The sequence below is a fragment of the Martes martes genome (assembly GCF_963455335.1).
Source record: "Martes martes genome assembly, chromosome: 10".
In the NCBI taxonomy this organism is placed as follows: domain Eukaryota; kingdom Metazoa; phylum Chordata; class Mammalia; order Carnivora; family Mustelidae; genus Martes; species Martes martes.
Genome location: NC_137898.1, coordinates 67884236 through 67902173, shown reverse-complemented (window position 1 = coordinate 67902173; position 17938 = coordinate 67884236). Strand labels below are relative to the sequence as shown.

The 17938-nt window shown below is 45.3% G+C and overlaps 1 pseudogene across 1 annotated transcript; it reads right to left on the bottom strand.

Annotated features, from left to right (window-relative positions):
* Positions 1-11171: 11171 nt before the first annotated feature.
* LOC308350908 (peptidyl-prolyl cis-trans isomerase A-like) lies at positions 11172-17466 on the bottom strand (annotated as a pseudogene). Its single transcript has 2 exons — positions 17399-17466; positions 11172-11749 (listed from the first exon to the last, which is right to left on the bottom strand). The product of its transcript is annotated as a peptidyl-prolyl cis-trans isomerase A-like (transcript).
* Positions 17467-17938: the final 472 nt, after the last annotated feature.

Genomic DNA, 17938 nt, shown 5'->3' with positions numbered 1-17938 from the left:
TGAAGGCACAACATTCAGGAAGTGTAAGGAGATGTCATTTACTGATTAATGACATTGCAAAGAGAGCTGCCTTGGTTCAAGGCAGATTCTAAGAATATCTACATGAGAGAAAGGAGAGACCCCCGTGTTACTACAAAAGACGTTAAAATCCAGATTAATGTTTGTACAAATCTAACTGCTGTGATATTTTCAGAAAGGAATTTGTCAAGAAACAAATGAGTATCAAGTCATGGCAGACAACTTTAAGTGCATTACTGAGTCTCTTTATTCTGTATAAAACCTTTCTTCAGTTAGTACCACAAGAAATATAGCAATGAGTCTTGTTAATGCTGAGAACTTTTCCAATTCCAGAAACTTGGTGTCTCTCTGATTTCTTTCAAAATGATAAAAAGTGATTAATTCCATTGTGCTGGCAGAATATTATTCAACTGTCATTTAATTTCTCCAAACTACTTTGTGATGACTATTATCCAGGGTAGAATTTCACAGGAGGAAAACATTAACAACCCTGTGACAATTACTAAGGCTGGCAGTCACTGCAATGTTTCTTTCTTAATTTCTTCTTTCTTTTTACCGAGTTCAGTAAAACAGGCTGTCTCTCTCCCAGTATTTTTCCATGCCTTTTATGAACAATGATAATACCAACACTGTGTGTTTCCATGTGCTGGCCCTGAGCTTCTAAACAGTGCCATGACGTAGGTGCTCTTATTATCCCCGTTTGAAAAGAGGGCCTCAGACAAGTTAAGTAACTTGTTGAAAGCAAGTAATGGGCCCAAGATCCAGATCTGTAAGTACCCTAACAGTGAGACCTGCTGCTGCTTGCAAGGCTCTGCTGTGCTTTGCTTGTGTGTATGGTTCCCAGTCCCCTGCCCCCTGCGTTCTGCTACCAGCAGGGGTTCTCAACCTCACTGCTATTGACATTTTACACAAGATAATTCATTGCTATGCAGGCTGTCCTGTGCATAGTCAAATGTTTAGCAGCATCCCTGGCCTCTACCCACTAGATAACAATAACAGTCCCCTAGTAGTGACAAGAACATCTCCATTACCACGTGTCCCCTGAGGGGCAAGATGGCTGCCAGTTGAGAACCACCACGCTAGACATATATAGAAACAGCATCTGTGGGGTGCCTGGTACTTTCACAGACATGGTCTCATTTAATTCTTTCAAAGGCCTGTGCTGAGGCCATGTTACTATCTTGCTGAGGCTTGCTGTTACTATCTTGTTACTACTTGCTGAGGCTTGTTACTATCCTCATTATAGGTGAAAAGAAGGCTGAAGGGAGGGGTTAGAGCAATCAACTTAGCTATATCTTATCTGTGCAACTTACGTGAAGTGGACAAGTACTCCATGGTATTGAGACACAGTCTTCCCCTTGGCAAAAATGGATAACAATCTTCACAATGAGTTATAGTGGGGATTTGGCATAGGGAAAGTGTAAATACCCACCAAGAGGGAAGGTCTGGTTTCTAGTACCAGGCAGGCCTCCATGGCTGGGCATTGTGTCAAGATTTCAACCCACCCTGTTATCCAGGATGCCGGGAACGTGTGCTAGGTCACTACGTAGGCTCCAAATTGCCCCATGTCTGATTCCTCTTCTCCCCACATTGCCTTCCCTGCTGAGCACCTGTGTGTCTGACCATGGTCATGCCACCGGCTGTAAAACCATAAGTAGCAGCTGTTAATAATAGTCCTGCCAAGGGCTGATGGTATTGTTGCCTCCTCTCGTATGTCACTTTCTAGTGCAGCCTGTTAGAAAGAATTTTTGTCTCTTGTTTGGCCACCTGAGGGGTTGTGAAGTTTTTGTTTGTTTGTTTGTTTTTGTTTTTTTAGGTACAATGGCAGATACTTTTAGAGATCAGAAATATTAAAAAAAAGATCAGAAATATAATACGCATATAATTTTATGACTCTGGACAGGCTACTTATCTTAACCTAGCTGGTACTAATAAGTACACTGTATGCTGCACATTCATGACTCCCCACCTCAGCCCTTGGTGCCTGGAATGTGTTGGAGTGTCTTCCCGCATCCTTTAAGTGCCTGTCCTAAGCCTTTGCTCATCTCCATTCAAGCCTCTGCCCTATCCCTCTCCTCACTCCCACATCCCAACAAGATGGAGAGCATCTGTTTTCATCCCCCTCTATTTCCCATACCCTCTTCCACAGTTTTTCTCTCCAGCAGGCAGGACCTTCTCCTGCCTTTGAGGCTCAGCATTTCCCCCCTCCCCCCTTCATGAGAACAAAACGTTGCTGCATCAGTCATCTTTAGTCATCTGTTTCTTCAGCCTCGCCCTCACTTGTACCTCTCCTCCTAGAAATAAACCTTTAGTATGGTTTAAAAATAAGAAAGAGGAAGAATAAAGAAGTGGAAAACTCTCCTCTAGATATTACTCTATCTTCTCCTCTTTAGAGCTGAGTCTTTCAGGAAAAGAATCCACGTTTTTTTGCCTCCGCCTCAACTACTTGTTTAAACCTTGCCTATTTGGGGTTCTAACCACCCCAGTTTGTGTGGGGACTGTCTTGTCTTGGTTTTAGCCCTGAAAGTTCCAAGAAGCCTCTCGGTCCTGGGCAAAATGGTACAGATGGTCGCTCTACTTCCGTCTAGTGTTTCCCAAATTGCTCTCACTTAAGTCCCAGTCACCAACCATGGGGGCTTCAGCCTTCAGCGTCTTTAGCCTCTGTGCTGCGTCTCAACAACTGGGCTCCACCTTGCTAAAGCTTTCCTCCTTTGGGTTTGTAGCACATGATTTTCTTTTGGTTTTCTCCTACCTTCCTGGCCATGCCCACTTCTTACTGGAACTCCCATCCACTCTGTGCCCCTGGCTCCTCCCATTTCCGCCCTTTCCTCTTCATACCCCACACATTCTTGCCCAGGAATGGCGGCTCTTCCCAAGGCTCCAGCTATCACTGATCCGCCGAGGACCCCCAAATCCAGGCCTGCTTGGCTTCTTTCCTCCATCCTAGACCCATTTCCCCCACCTATTTCCTAGACAACTACTCTTGGAGGGCTCATAAGCTCTTCAAATTGTACATCCGAAATCGAGCACATACACAACCGGAGTAGCCCACAGTCAGCCTGGCCAGACTCTTCTTGCAGCGGCTCTCGTTCGGACCACGTAGTTACCTGGGCCTGGTCCGTACTAGCTTCTAAGTCAGTATGTCTCAAATACCGTTCTTCATCACCTTTAGAAAAACCCCATCTTATGTTATGTCTCAATATATCCATTCCCTACTTATGTAACTTCATATCTGTATAAACAGTCTCACATTTAATGATTTAGATATTATTAGATTATTATCTATATTAATATTCAATGATCTATTTTAATAAAATAAAATAAAATAAAATAAAATAAAAAAATTCTTTACAAAGCCCAGATTCTTACTAGGAGCTATGTGAAACACTGATATTTTCTTTTATATTTAATAAAACCTGGTTATTATCCACTCTGTGGATTTTATGACTCACTAATGAGCTGGGCCTGCTGTTTGAAGGATGTTATTCTAAGCAACTCTTGTGTGTCTTCTGGACACTCTTTTGCCAATGTCGCTTCCTTAGTTTGGGCCCTCATCACCTCCCACCTAACCTAGCATAAGGATCTCCTAATGACTCTCTTGTCTATGAAGTCACAATCCTTTAATCCATCTTTACCATCGCTCCCTGAGCTATTATTTCTAAAAAAACAACTTTAGTGCCATCATTGCCTTCTTTAAAATCTTTCAGTAGCTCCCTGTCACTTCCAAGGTGAAATTCAAAGTCCTCAGCTTAAACATGTAGCTCCTGCCAGCCTCTCTGGTCTCACTTACCAGTCCTTTATACTACCTATGTTTCAGGAATTTAGTGCTAATTATAGATAGTTGCTTGAATACTCCATATCTGTATCACTTCCATGAATTTATTCCTGCCCTATTTGTACCTAGAATGTACTCCTCATTTTCTCTGCTTGCTAATTTCTGCTAAACCTGTTATTCTCAGCCAAAGTCTCGACTTCTTCAGCTTCCCTAGATCAATTAAGCACCTCTACTCTGGGATCATCTATGATACTCCCAAACCCCAGGCTTATCTTTTTATAGCAATTAATTACACTGTTATGACAGTTGTTATTCTTCTGCTTCCTCTATTGGGAGTAGGTAATTGCCTCTGCATTCTTATCACTTTCTGGAATTTGGCACTAGTAACATGTAATAAATGATTACTGGATGAAGTTTATAGTGCTTTAGAGATAAAAAGAAACTTCCCATTCATCCACACATTTTGCCTTCACCCCAAACCTGCCAATTGCCCATATGATCACATGTCACTATTTGTTAAGAACTTACTGTGCAAAGAGAGCCCCTTTCTGTGAGCACCCTAATTGTGGCAGGAATTATGTGTATGGAATAACTACCATACTAGTAATTTCATCAAACCAAAGAGCAGAGCCGTTTTGCCCAGAGCAGTGCATTTGGTGTCAGGCATTAAGGATATTGTAACATGCTTTCAGTCATTTGTCCCATGTATATAGAGTGTGACCAGAATTTTCTTCTGTGAGATGAGCAATAACTAGTACCCCCCCTTTTTAAAAAAGATTTATTTATTTGACAGGCAGAGATCACAAGTAGGCAGAGAGGCAGCCAGAGGTGGGGGGTGGGAAGGAGGCTCCCCGCGGAGCAGAGGGCCCAATGTGGGGCTCGATCCCAGGACCCCGGGATCATGAACTGAGCCAAAGGCAGAGGCTTTAACCCACTGAGCCACCCAGGTGCCCCTAGAAACCCTGTTCTTAATGAGTCTACCGGTGAGCAGTTGACACAACGAAATGTTCAGTGTCAATAAGGAAGTGAAGAAACAAAGCAACATAATCTAAGAGATGTCACAAAGTACTTGACAATTTTGTTCCTAAATGAAGGGCGTAGGCAGTTGTTTTTTCCCCCACTTTCAAAAGGTGATATTCGTAGGGGCACCTGGGGCTCAGCTGGTTAAGCAGCCAACTCTCGATTTTGGCTCAGGTCCTAATCTCAAGGTCCTGGGATGGCTCAGTGCTCAACAGGGAGTCTGCTTGAGGATTCTCTCTCTCTCTCTCTGCCCCTCCCCAACCCCGCACTCTCTCTCATACATCAACAAATCTTTTTTTCAAAAAAGGTGACATTCCTACAAACATATTCCAAATTGAGAAAAATCATTTTTATTTTCCCATAGAACGTAAGGGGAGGGAGGGAGGAGAAAGAAAGAGAATGGATATTTGGCTAGATTCCTGGCAAGCGGCTCAAGATCCACTTACTACCCATAATAAATATTATGGGTTGAATTGTGTCCCCTCACTAATATGTCGAAGTCCTAACTCCCAGACCCCCAGAATGTGACCTTATTTGGAAATAAGGTCTTTACAGAGGTAATGCAGTTAAAATGGGGTCACTAGGGTGGGAGCTATTCAAATACGACTGGCATCTTTATAAAAAGGAGAACTTGGGACACAGATACAGACAGAGGAAGATAGCCTGTGATGACATGAAGAGGAAAGACAGCTGTGTGACTGCATTGATGCATGTGCAAGCTAAGGAGAACCAAGGACTATACATCAAACACCAGAAGCTTGAAGAGGCAAGGAAGGATCTTTCTCTAGCAACGTCAGAGACAGCGTGTCCGTACCAACACCTTGATGTCATACCTCTAGCCCCCGGAACGGCGAGATAATAAATTTCTGTTGCGTTAAGCTTCCCAGTTTATGGTACTTTCTCACAACAGCCCTAGGAAACTGATAAAATAATGACCACTGTGGCAACTAAAAATTAATCCTATTATTTGTGCCACACGAAGTGGTTTTTGTGCTTAAAACAAGACTTAGGTAAGCAAACCACAGGCATTTCATTTTATTCCAGGGAATTCTAGGAAAGGGACTCAGTACAGATACAATAAAAACCCTAGAAGCTGTCCACAATTTGAAGGAGGGGCTCTCAGTAGCCAAAAATGCTAGAGTGGCGGGAGCAGTTCCGCTCAAGCCCGGGGTGGCCGGAGGGAGGCGCACCCGGCGGAGTGTTGTGGCTGAATATTTGTTACCCAGGCCCTTGTTGAACCTCATCGCATACAGCTGCGCTCAGCGTCTGGGCCAGTAAGATCCTACCCTGGCATCGCCTCGGGAACCTGCTCCTCACCAAGAGGCACGTCTAATGGCCACGTTGGTACCCCCTGGTGGTGGGGAAGCCGGCAAGCCTGCTCAAGCGGGGGCAGCCTTTGGTCTAAACTCCTTGGTGCGGGCTTGACGGGTATGGCATGGTTTTCAGCCTGTCTCCCACTCAAGCTCCGCGGAGTCTGGAGCTCTGTTAGGAAGCCCCGCCCACTAAGCTGGGGCTGGCACCCTTTCTCTTTGTTCAACCTCAAGCTTGTGAGTGCAGGCACTGGGTGTAGTACCTCTGGGACTATCTGTGTCTGACCGGAGAGGAGAGTCCCGCACGAGAAACGGGCCGCGCATGCGCAGTGTCTGAGGGCTCTGAGCTTGACCTCTGGGACTACGACCTCTGGGACTACCTGTCTGACACACAGGGTCTCAAACATTTATTCTGGGACCAAATTGCTAGCCCTCTTTGCTATTGGCAAGACTCTGTCCTTCTTGCTACCAGATCCTCTGCACTTCCAACCTCTGCTTTAAGTAGAATCAAAGACGCCTTGGGATGAGAATCCTGCCTCTTTATGGGACCACCAGTCATTGAATTTGATAACCCTGAAGGCTCACCTGCCCTTCTCATCCTGTTCTGCCCCTGGCACATACCGACTCGAAGTCACACTTGCCTTCAGCACCTCATGACTATGGGGCTGTTTCTCTTTGACTACATCACCCCTCTCACAGGCCAGCATGGCACGCCACCTAGAGGACCTCCCTGGGCCTGCAGTTTTTCCTGTGGGAAAAAAGAACCCAAGGTGGACGTCCAGCTTCCCCAGCATTCTGGGATGCTGCCCAAGAGACCCACTTTAGACTTAAGTTAGAGCTTGGTTAGCAGTTCCATCCAGTTTGGGTTCCCAGCCAATGGGCTGTCCCAGCTGTAGATGTTATCCTATGGCCCTGCCCAGATAGGGTGGCAAGCTAGCAGCTCTGCCCAACTACTGAGCCTAGCTTCCAGCCCTGCTCAATGAGAGAGCCTGGCCAGAGGTCCTGGGCAGTCTTGGAGCTGAATTTACCAACTGCTTCGGCAGGGAGCCAAGCCACCAGCCCTACCTAACTGCAGAGCACAGCTTGTAGCCTCACCCATGCAGGGAGCCTGGGCACCAATCTTGCCCAGTCTCACAGCCTAGGTTGATTGCTAAGCATAGTCTGCAGCCTCATCCCATCAAGAATCTTGACTAGCAACCTCACCCAACAGGAGAGCATAGCCAGCAGCCTGCATGGAATCCAACCTGTGGTCCTAGCCAACTACGGGTACAACCTGTGGCCCTTCTTGATCATGCAGTCTAGTCAGCCACATTTTATGAGGCCAGCATTACCCAGATACCAAAACCAGATAATGAGACTAAAAGAAAAGAAAATTATAGGCCAACATCCCTAAAGAACATAGATGCAAAAAAATCCTCATTAGCAAATTGAAGTCACCAGTATATTACAAGGATCATACACTATGAGCAAGTGGGATTTATTCCAGGAATGTAAAGATGGTTCAAGACATGCAAATAAATAAATGTGATAAACCACAATAACAAAATGAAGAATAATAATCATATGATCATTTAATAGATGCAGAAAAAGCATTTGACAAAATTCAACATCCTCTTATGATGAAAACTCTCAATAGACTAGGTATAGAGGGAAACATACCTGAACATAATAAAGGTGATATATGATGAACCCACAGCTAACATCATACTCAACAGTGAAAAGCTAAAAGCTTTTCCTTTAAGATCAGGAGCAACACAAGGATGCCCACTTTCACCACTCCTTTTCAACATATTACTGGAGGTCTTAGCTAGAGCAATCAGGCAAGAAAAAGAAAGAAAAGATATCAAATCAGAAAAGAAGTAAAATTCTTTCTATTTGCAGATGACATAATATTATATATATAAAACCCTAAAGTCTCCACCAAAAAACCCTATCAAAACTAATAAACAAAGTCTATAAAACTTCAGGGTGCAAAATCAACATATGAAAATCAGTTGTGTTTCTATACATTAACAGTGAACTATCCATCTAAAAAATAAATAAAGAAAATAATCTCATTTATAATAGCATAAAAAAGAATAAAATACATAGGAATAAAATTAACCAAGGAGATGTAAGAGATGTACAGGGAAAACTATAAGACTTTGATGAAAGAAATTGAAGAGGATACAAATAAATGGAAAGATACCCTGTATTCATGAGTCAGAAGAATTAATATTGTTAAAATGTCTATACTACTCAAGACAATTTACAAATTTAATGCAATCCCTATCAAATTTTCAATGGCATTTTTTACAGAAATAGAAACTAAATCAGACTAAAAAGCTTCTGCACAGAAAAAAAATCAACAAAGTAAAAAAGCAACTATGGAGTGGGAGAAAATATTTGCAAACAATACATCTGGTAAGGGGTAAATATCCAAAATATGTAAGGAACTCCAACAAGTCAATAACAAAACAATGAATAACTCAATTTAAAAATGGGCAAAAGACCTGAACACATATTTCTCCAGACATACTAGTGGCCAACAGGTATGTGAAAAGGGGCTCAACATCACTAAACATCAGGGAAATGGATATCAAAACTATAGTGAAATACCTCACACCCATTAGAATGGCTAGTGTTCAAGGGGCAGGCCTTTGGGTGGTGATGAGGTCCTTAGAGTGGAGCTCTTATGAATGGGGTTTGTGCCTTTATCAGAAAAGGCCAGAGAGCTAGCTCACTCTTTCAGTCATGTGAAAACACAGAAAGAAGACAGCTGTCCATAAACCAGGAGAAACAGCTTCACCAAGGACACGACCTCACTGGCACCCTGATCTTGGACTTTCAGCCTCTAGAACTATGAGAAATAAATGTCTGTTGTTTGAGCCACCCAGTCTGTGGACTTTGGTATAGCAGCCTGAGCTGACTAAGACTGGGGCTTCTTACTTTTCAGGGGGAGCAGCTCCCTTGATGTTTCTAATTTATTTCTTGTTCCTGCCTGTCCTAGTCCCTGGTCTAGCTGGCTACTCCCACCTTCTGATAAGACCCACTGGGAGTGGGTCCTGGCTACATGAGTCAGGTGGTCTGAATGTTGAGGGGCGTTTTTGGAGCCTCCTTAGTCCGACCGCTGACCGTTCCTGCCTTTCCCTTTTAGCTGTGTGCCCTTGGGCAGATTACTAAACCAGAACCTCAGTTTTTCCCTCTGTTGCATGGCAATGATGATATCACATGGGGTTGTGGCTGCAGGTGGCATATACAGAGACCCTAGCATTGTACAAAGACCCCTTCTAAAGGGCAACTATTATGGTTGCCATTATTGCCCAAAGAGACCTCAGCAGAGAGCTGGGACTTCTCTGTCCCCTCCGTTCTCTGCATCCAGTGAGGAAGGGCTCTGGATGCCCCTGGATTTTCATCTCAGGGTGTGAAAGGTCATGGGAAGTTCTGGCACTGAGAAGGGCCCATCCCCCCACCATGACTCAGAATCGGTGATGAACCAGTCCCTTCGCATGAGCTAGTTCATAGAGGAGCGATGGCAGACTGAGGCTTCACCCTGAGGATAAAACAAAGGTCTCCCAACAGCAGCCGGAGGGAGTGAGCATCTTTTCAGCTCCCTGTGGCTGGCCTTTCTCCTGGCGGGGAGCAGGCCCCCGTCTGAGGGCCGTGGTGGACGGTCAGTGCTGTTCCCAGGGGGCCCCTGGACGCCCGAGGCCTGGGTGCGGAAAGCTGCTCAGGATTGATCTCTTCATCAATTCTGTCCATAACAACAGGACTTCAATGCAGGGCAGGGGATAAAATGGCCGAGAGAAACTCGGGATGCCTTTGAACAGTAGCCCAGAACTCAGACAGAATCTGAATCACCTTGGCACAGGCCTGGGTCTTGGCTGCCGTCAGAACATTGTAAGAAAAGCCGCTCTTGTCCACACAATGGCCTGAGGGAACAGGAAGAGCGGCAGCCTGACTTTATTACTAGCCTCTCTAGGAGCAGAGCCACGACTCTGTGCACGGGCCTTACCTTTGCTCCTGTACGAGCACACACCTAGTGCTGAGAGCAAGTTGGAAGACAGTGTGAGATGGGAACAATCCCAGATGCGAAAAGAGCAGCGGTCCTGGGCCTGGCGTTGCCACCCCCCGCTCGGCACAGACCGGGCTGACCTGTGCCGAACTCTGCGGCTGTCTTTCCCCAGGGATGCCACTGGAAGAGGAACGGGACTTTCCCAAGTGTTGGTTTTCTCACCTGGAGAGGAGGAGTATGAACATTCCTTGCTTTCCAAGGTCGGTATGATGACTAGACATCACAGATATGGCTACTGGCAAAGGGCCAGGCAAGGGTGAGTGTTGTTATTTCTAACACTTGGAGGTAAACAACCCTGTTACTCATAAGCACGGAGTGAGTCAGGCCCTTGACCATTTTTGAGAGTGTGTTCTCATCATTTATCAAATGGGAACACCGCTGTCCCCGCATGGTGGTCGTAAGACAAACTAAAATACCAACAGTCTCCAGCATAGTGTCTGTCACATGCGAGGCACCGGTAACTATTAGTAGGATCTGAAAATCCTGTAGTCAGAGAACGCAATCCCCTCTTTAGCTGTGAACTTTTCTCTATTTCATCTGGAGTCTGAGGAAGGTCCAAGTCCTGTTGGCTATTCAGTGGTTTCCCTGCTCTACCACTAATAATTGTAGCTGAGTTTTAGGTCAGTTCAATTTTATTTCTCCTTCCTTCCTTCCTTCCTATTCTTTCTTTCTTTCTTTCTTTCTTTCTTTCTTTCTTTCTTTCTTTCTCTCTCTCTTTCTTTCTTTCTTTCTTTCTTTCTTTCTTTCTTTCTTCCCTTCTTTCTTCCTTCCTTCCTTCCTTTCTTTCTTTTTTGTTTAGTTTTTATTTCATAATCATAAACTTAATTCTGCAGCGCAGCTGGACTTCGAGGGGAGTAAGGAGAAAGTGGGACCCATAGAGGTGCAGGGAGAGCACCAGGACCATGGGATATTTCGAGCAGATGGGGGTGAGGGTGCCCTCCTGAGCCGCAGAAGGAATGGTCTGCTTGTTAAGGTAAAACACAAGTCAAATGCATCAGGTTTGTCCACAGTTAGTGACGGCGATCTTCTCACTGGTCTCGAGGTTCCTGCACCCAAAGCGCTCCATGCCTTGCACAATATTCACTCTCTTTCACTTTACCCAAGACCATACGCTTGCCACCCAACCCTCGGTGTCGGCTGTGTGGATGAAAACCTGGGAGCTGGTTGTGCTGGGCCCAGCAGTTGCCGTGGACAAGATGCCAGGAGCCATATGCTTCAGGATGAAATTCTCATCACCAATTTTCTCCCCATAGATGGACTTGCCTCCAGGGCCGTTAATGGCCGTGAAGACACCACCCTGGCATAGAAACCCCAGAATCATCCTGTGAAAGCAGGAACCTTTAGAACCAAATCCTTTCTCCTCAGTGTTCAGAGCGCAAAAGTTCTCTGCTGTCTTTGGAACTTTGTCTGCAAACAGCTCCAAGGAGACACGGCCCAAGGGCTCGCTGACCAAGGCGGATATCAAAGAATACAGTGGGGTTGACTGGGGTGGGTGGTGTGAGGGGTTCTGGGGTGGCGGGGTCTGCGAGGCCTCCATCATTTCTTCTGAGTGAGATTTTTATTTCCTTTTGGCTAAGGGAAAAGTTTCAAACATAGGAACAAATTGTGAACTTGCCTTGGAGAGTAGAATGGTCCTCCAACCTGGCTGATCTTCAGAACCACCTGGGTTGAGGGGAGGGCTTGAAAAACAGCCCAGCTCCACTGACACTCGCTGAGGTGGTGGGGGCAGCTGGGCCACGGTTGGAGCTCAGTTTGAGAACCACTGCTCTGTGCCACATGCTTCTCAGAGAGACAGTGGAAGCCTGGCTGCCTGTTCTATTACCTGCTTTTTCCTCAGCCGCTGTTAACAGCTTTCTTGTTTTCCTTTTTTTTGTATTCACATAGTTGACAAAAGCTCCAACTAAAGCACGTAAGAGGCAGGGCTAATCTTGACATTGGCCAAAATTACAGGGTCATATCTGATGGAAGAGAGGAAAAAGGTCTTTTCTAAACATCGAAGAAGAACATAAATATTTATACTCAGTGTGGCAGCGAGTGCAGAGAATCAGCCCTTTTGGCCAATAGTAGTCTTTTGTGTTAAGGTTTAAACAAGCCTCTTTTATGAGGAAATCTGGAAATGTGAATTATAGTTATAGCCCTGCCAAAATGGGCAGGTTGATTAAAGCCCCCTGAAGCTCAGTTTTTTCCTCTCTGAAGAGAATACAGTAATGACCTTACTTGTCCTGCTTACTTTCTTATGTGGTAGTAAAGGGCAAGGGAGTCAAAGCGTTGGCCGTGATTTACAGAACGCAGTGGAAGAGGCCACAAGTTCTGCATCTGCCCCCAATGCCTTTTGATCTTGGGCAAGTTAATTTTCACTGTAGTCCCTTGGTTTCCCCGACTGCAGAGTGGGACCAGTAATGCCTAATGCTGACCTTGGTGGGATGTGGGGACAAGGTAGAGGGTGTTCGTGAAAGTGTTTGAAAAGCCAAGAACCTGCATTACACTACCCAGTAATGTTATAGTCTTCACTTCACAGATGAGGCAATGGAGTTAGTGTGAGGTGACATGCCCTGAGCATTCAGGGCAGCCCTGGAACTCTGGCCAGGCCTGGAGGGCTCGATGTCTCTGCCTCCTGCAGACGTCTTCTACATCCTGCTTAACAGCACTGCCTTCTCTTTACTCTTGGTTGCTAATCTTTCTCAGGAGAAGGCAGGCCCAGACCCACTCTTTGGGTGAGGCCAGGAAGAATAAGGCCATTTATATCTCTGTTCGGAGGACTGGATAATCTTTTTATCCTGCTTCACTGAAAAGCATCCCAGATGGAAACTTGGGGAATCCAAAGGCTTAAAGTGCCATCTAGTGGCAACACTGGTGAGTGACTCCATTTTTTGTCGGTAGCTTCATTGGCACGGAGGTAACAGGAACAGATTTGTTTTCTTCCTCTCTTAAAATTTGTCCACCCTGGCAACAGCCAAACGGAAACTGTTGTAGTTCTCCACCTTCTCTGCTGGTAGACCAGACTGCAGAGCCGTGCTGGGTGCTCACTGGGAAGCTCTGCTGGCCTCAACTGCTCCAAAGTTACGCTTTCCACTCCTGGCTTGCCATTAGATGTGTTCATGTGACCGAGTTTTAGGTGGTGGAATGTGGGTGGAAACAGTATGTTTCCCTTGTAGGTCAGGCTCATAAAACTTCCCATGTATGATCCTCTATGCTTTTTGTCCATCTGCGGTTTGATGCAGATGGATATGGCAGTCTGGGAATTCATGCCTAGCTGTGTAGCATTGATTAGCAAAGGCAGTCGCTGGTTCAACTGGTCTCCCCTCTGCCAACCCCTGGTGGGCCATCACTGTGGCTTCTACTGACAGGCGGTGTGGGAGACCGTGCATTGTCACTGGGCATCTCCACTGTGACGGTTAGGGAATCCCTCCGGGGCCATGCTGGGGTTTGTGTGGGAGTCACTACCATGACCATTTCTCCTAGTCTTGGGTCTAAGAAAACCAAGGATCTTTGCACCATTAAAATTCCCAAAAAACGGACTTCAATTAAAAAAAAAGATTTTATTTATTTGAGAGAGAGCGAGAGAGAGCGCACATGCACGAAGCAGGGTGAGGGACAGAGGAAGAGGGAGAAGCAGGCTCCCTGCTCAGGACCCCAGTGAGCCTGATGCAGGGCTCAAGTCCCAAGATCCTGAGATCATGACCTGAGCCAAAAGGCAGATGTTTAACCAGCTGAGCCACCCAGGGGCCCCCTGACCTCAGTTTTTGTTCTGCATAGGCTTGTCCAGCAGGGGCAATGCAGGTGTGGCCACATAGACCTAGGGCAACCATTCCACAGCAGAACGTTCATATCAAGGCTTAGTGGCTCTACCTGCCCCAGCACTTGCTAGTTCTTTGTTTTTTTATAAATATATAATGTATTATTAGCCCCAGGCGTACAGGTACCCTCCCCAATGTCCATAACCCCACTACCCTCTCCCTACCCCCTCCCCCTGGCAACCCTCAGTTTGTTTTGTGAGATTAAGAGTCTCTTTTTAAATTATTATTATTAATTTTTTAATTTTTTAAATAAACATATAATGTATTATTAGCCCCAGGGGTACAGGTCTGTGAATCGCCAGGTTTACACACTTCACAGCACTCACCATATCACACGCCCTCCCCAATGTCCATAACCCCACCCCCCTCTCCCTACCCCCCTCCCCCACCCTGTGACCCTCAGTTTGTTTTGTGACATTGAGAGTCTCTTACGGTTTGTCTCCCTCCCGATCCCATCTTGTTTCATTTATTCCTTTCCTACCCCCCAAACACCCCACGTTGCCTCTCAACTTCCTCATATCAGGGAGATCGTATGATAATTGTCTTCCTCTGATTGACTTATTTTGCTCAGCATAATACCCTCTAGTTCCATCCACGTCATTGCAAATGGCAAGATTTCATTTCTTTTGATGGCTGCTTGGTATTCCATTATATATATATACCACGTCTTCTTTATCCATTCATCTGTTGATGGACATCTAGGTTCTTTCCCCAGTTTGGCTATTGTGCACATTCGGATGCATGTGCCCCTTCGGATCACTACGTTTGTATCTTTAGGGTAAATACCCAGTAGTGCAATTGCTGGGTTATAAGGTAGCTCTATTTTCAACTTTTTGAGGAACCTCCATGCTGTTTTCCAGAGTGGTTGCACCAGCTTGCATTCCCACCAACAGTGTAGGAGGTTTCCCCTTTCTCCGCATCGTTGCCAGCATCTGTCATATCCTGACTTTTTAATTTTAGCCATTCTGACTGGTGTGAGGTGGTATCTCATTGTGGTTTTGATTTGTATTTCGCTGATGCCGAGTGATGTGGAGCACTTTTTCATGGGTCTGTTGGCCACCTGGATGTCTTCTTCACAGAAATGTCTGCTCATGTCCTCTGTCCATTTCTTGATTGGATTATTTGTTCTTTGGGTGAGCACTTGCTAGTTCTTACCATTTAAGCAAACTACTTAACATCTCTGTTTTGGTCCTCTCTTCCATAAAATATAAATAATAGTAAGATCTACCGCACAGTGTTATGTGTTAGTATGAGGATTGAATGAGAGAATATGCTTAGAAGATGCTTGGCACATTGGAGGTGACAATGCCTAATAATTTAAGCAGAAGCTCCATTTTCTAGCAGCAGGGGAATCCCTTCCTCTTTACAGTAATTCCTGGCCACACTCACTAGTCTTCTACAGCATAGGCGGTTACAAGCCAGGCAAGGGGAAAGGAAAAAGGAAGCATTCCAAGACTGAGCCTTTTCACCCAATAACTGTTTGCTGAGTGACTTCTGTGTTTGCTAGGCTCTGTGCTGGGTAGTGGGAGATGCAGTGGTGAGCGAAATGGGCAGGGTCAGTTCCTCCCTGGAGATTATAGTCTAGTATAGATGCTTTAAAAAAACCCAGAAAACAAAAATGGGGGCACCTGGGTGGCTCAGTGTGTTAAGCCTCTGCCTTCGGCTCAGGTCATGATCACAGGGTCCTGGGATCGAGCTTGGGCTCTCTGCTCGGCGGGGAGCCTGCTTCCCCCTCTCTCTCTGCTTGCCTCTCTGGCTACTTGTGATCTCTCTTTCTGTCATTTTTAAAAAAAAAATTCTTAAAAAAACAACAACAACTTTATTTTTAGGTAATCTCTACACCCAGTGTGGGGCTCAAACTTACAACCCTGAGGTCAAGAGTCACATGTTCTACTGCCTGAGCCAGCCAGGTGCCCTGGGACACATTGTTTAATTAATTAACTACACAATAGGGGCGCCTGGGTGGCTCAGTGGGTTAAAGCCTCTGCCTTCGGCTCAGGTCATGATCCCAGAGTCCTGGGATCGAGCCCCGCATCGAGCCCCGCATCGGGCTCTCTGCTCAGTGGGGAGCCTGCCTCCTCCCCTCTCTCTCTCTGCCTGCCTCTCTGCCTACTTGTGATCTATGTCTGTCAAATAAAGAAATAAAATCTTTAAAAAAAAATTAACTACACAATAAATAAACTGGAGGGGGCTCTGATAAATGATATGTAGGTAGGGTACGTGTGTGAATGTGTGAAAGGAATGTGGGTCTGGACTAGTCTGAGAAAGTCGTCTGCTATCTGGGAGATGCCTGGCTCTTGAGAAGCCAGTTTGCCTGAGGGTCTGGGGAGGCCTAAAAAGGACCTCGCCTTGAAGGGGGGAAGTTCTGGATAAAGGAGACCCCACCAGGAAGGCTTGTGTGGCTGGTTGGGAGGAGCAAGTTCGAGTAAGTGTGGTGTCTGCTATTTCAGTTTGTTTCCTCATTTAGTCACCATTGGTTCTGGGTCCCAGTTTTTGGAAAGTGGAGAAGAGGGGTGGGAAGAGGAGCGACACGGAGGCACTCATACGGGGGTAGCTTGGCTTTGCTCCAGGGCACAGGTTAGACATGTCTCAGGAATTCTTAGATTCTGAAATTATTTTGTAGAAGTTGAGGTTCGCATACACAAGTCTTGGCGGGCAAGAGCGGAGTTTGGATTCTGATCGTTACTATGACCCCATCCTCACTCATAGCAGAATTTGAAGCTTGGCGGTCTATAGGACTCATGCAAATTTCAAGTGTATTCTTCCATCACTTGGAGCATTTTCGATTCTGGGTTATACCAAAATATACCAGGTGCTGGGTTGGCATTCATTTTATGTGACATCATTTGTGTTTGGCTCACAGTTTGGAAGGGGACACACCAAGCTCCAGTGCAAGGGTGACCTTGAACAAGAATTTTGTGGGACGGTCCAGGTCCCCAGTGACTTCACAGTTTGGCAATACTGGGAGGAGGAATTGAGATCTTTATTATTGATGTGGTTTAATCATGGCAGGAAAGACTCAATGAAAATTAATCTTATACGCTTGAACCTTAAGAAATGAATAACTGCAGCCATCTGCCCATTAAAAAGGAAGGCAGAGGACACTGGTCTTGTCTTTTTTTTTTTTAAACCCTGAGATAGTGATCTCCATGTTGTTTTGACAGAAACGGTTCCATTCTGGAATCTACTTCAATGAGTTTTAATCCTTTAATTAAATCACTCTTCTGGATTATCCAAATACATGTTCTGGGATGAAATATTTTACAAGATTTTCCTTTAATGAACCCCACTGGGATCTAGCGGAAGCCTAATTAGTTCTCTTAATTAGTGTGTTCTGTACGAGGAGGCTCAAGCCAACTGCTGATACTAGCATCCTCACTCTGCTAAGAGCTTCAGCCCCCGGATTTTGGCAGTTATCACTTACCCAGACAGATGGTGGATGGGCTCATCCTCCCAATGACTTGCGTACCCGGAAGAAGAGGACAAATGCATGCTCCACTCAAGAATATTAATTATCTCTCCAGAAAGTGGCTTTATGAATTAAATAAGGTTTGCTTCCAGTTTTTGTAGCCACTATGACATAACTCTGGGTCACTTATCCAAAGCTTATTTGCATAACAATGTGATATCAGTGAAATACCTTAGACTGCCTCTGATAATGGGTTTTATAGCCTGTTCATTGTCTCAGGCACAGTTCATTTACTAGCTCCACATCAAGTCACCTTGGACCTCCACTCCAATGGGTAACATAGTGTCATGAAAAGACTATGGGTTTTAAAGCAGCACTTAAATTTGTATCCTATTTCCACTTAAAGTCAGCTTTGCTAACTTTATGCTAACTTAATGCTGCACAAATTCCTTCATTTTTCGAATCTCACTCTCCTGAGCTATACAAAGGGGAGAAAATATATTCAGCGGTGTTATTGCCAGGATAAAAATCTGATAAACTAAACAATAAATACTA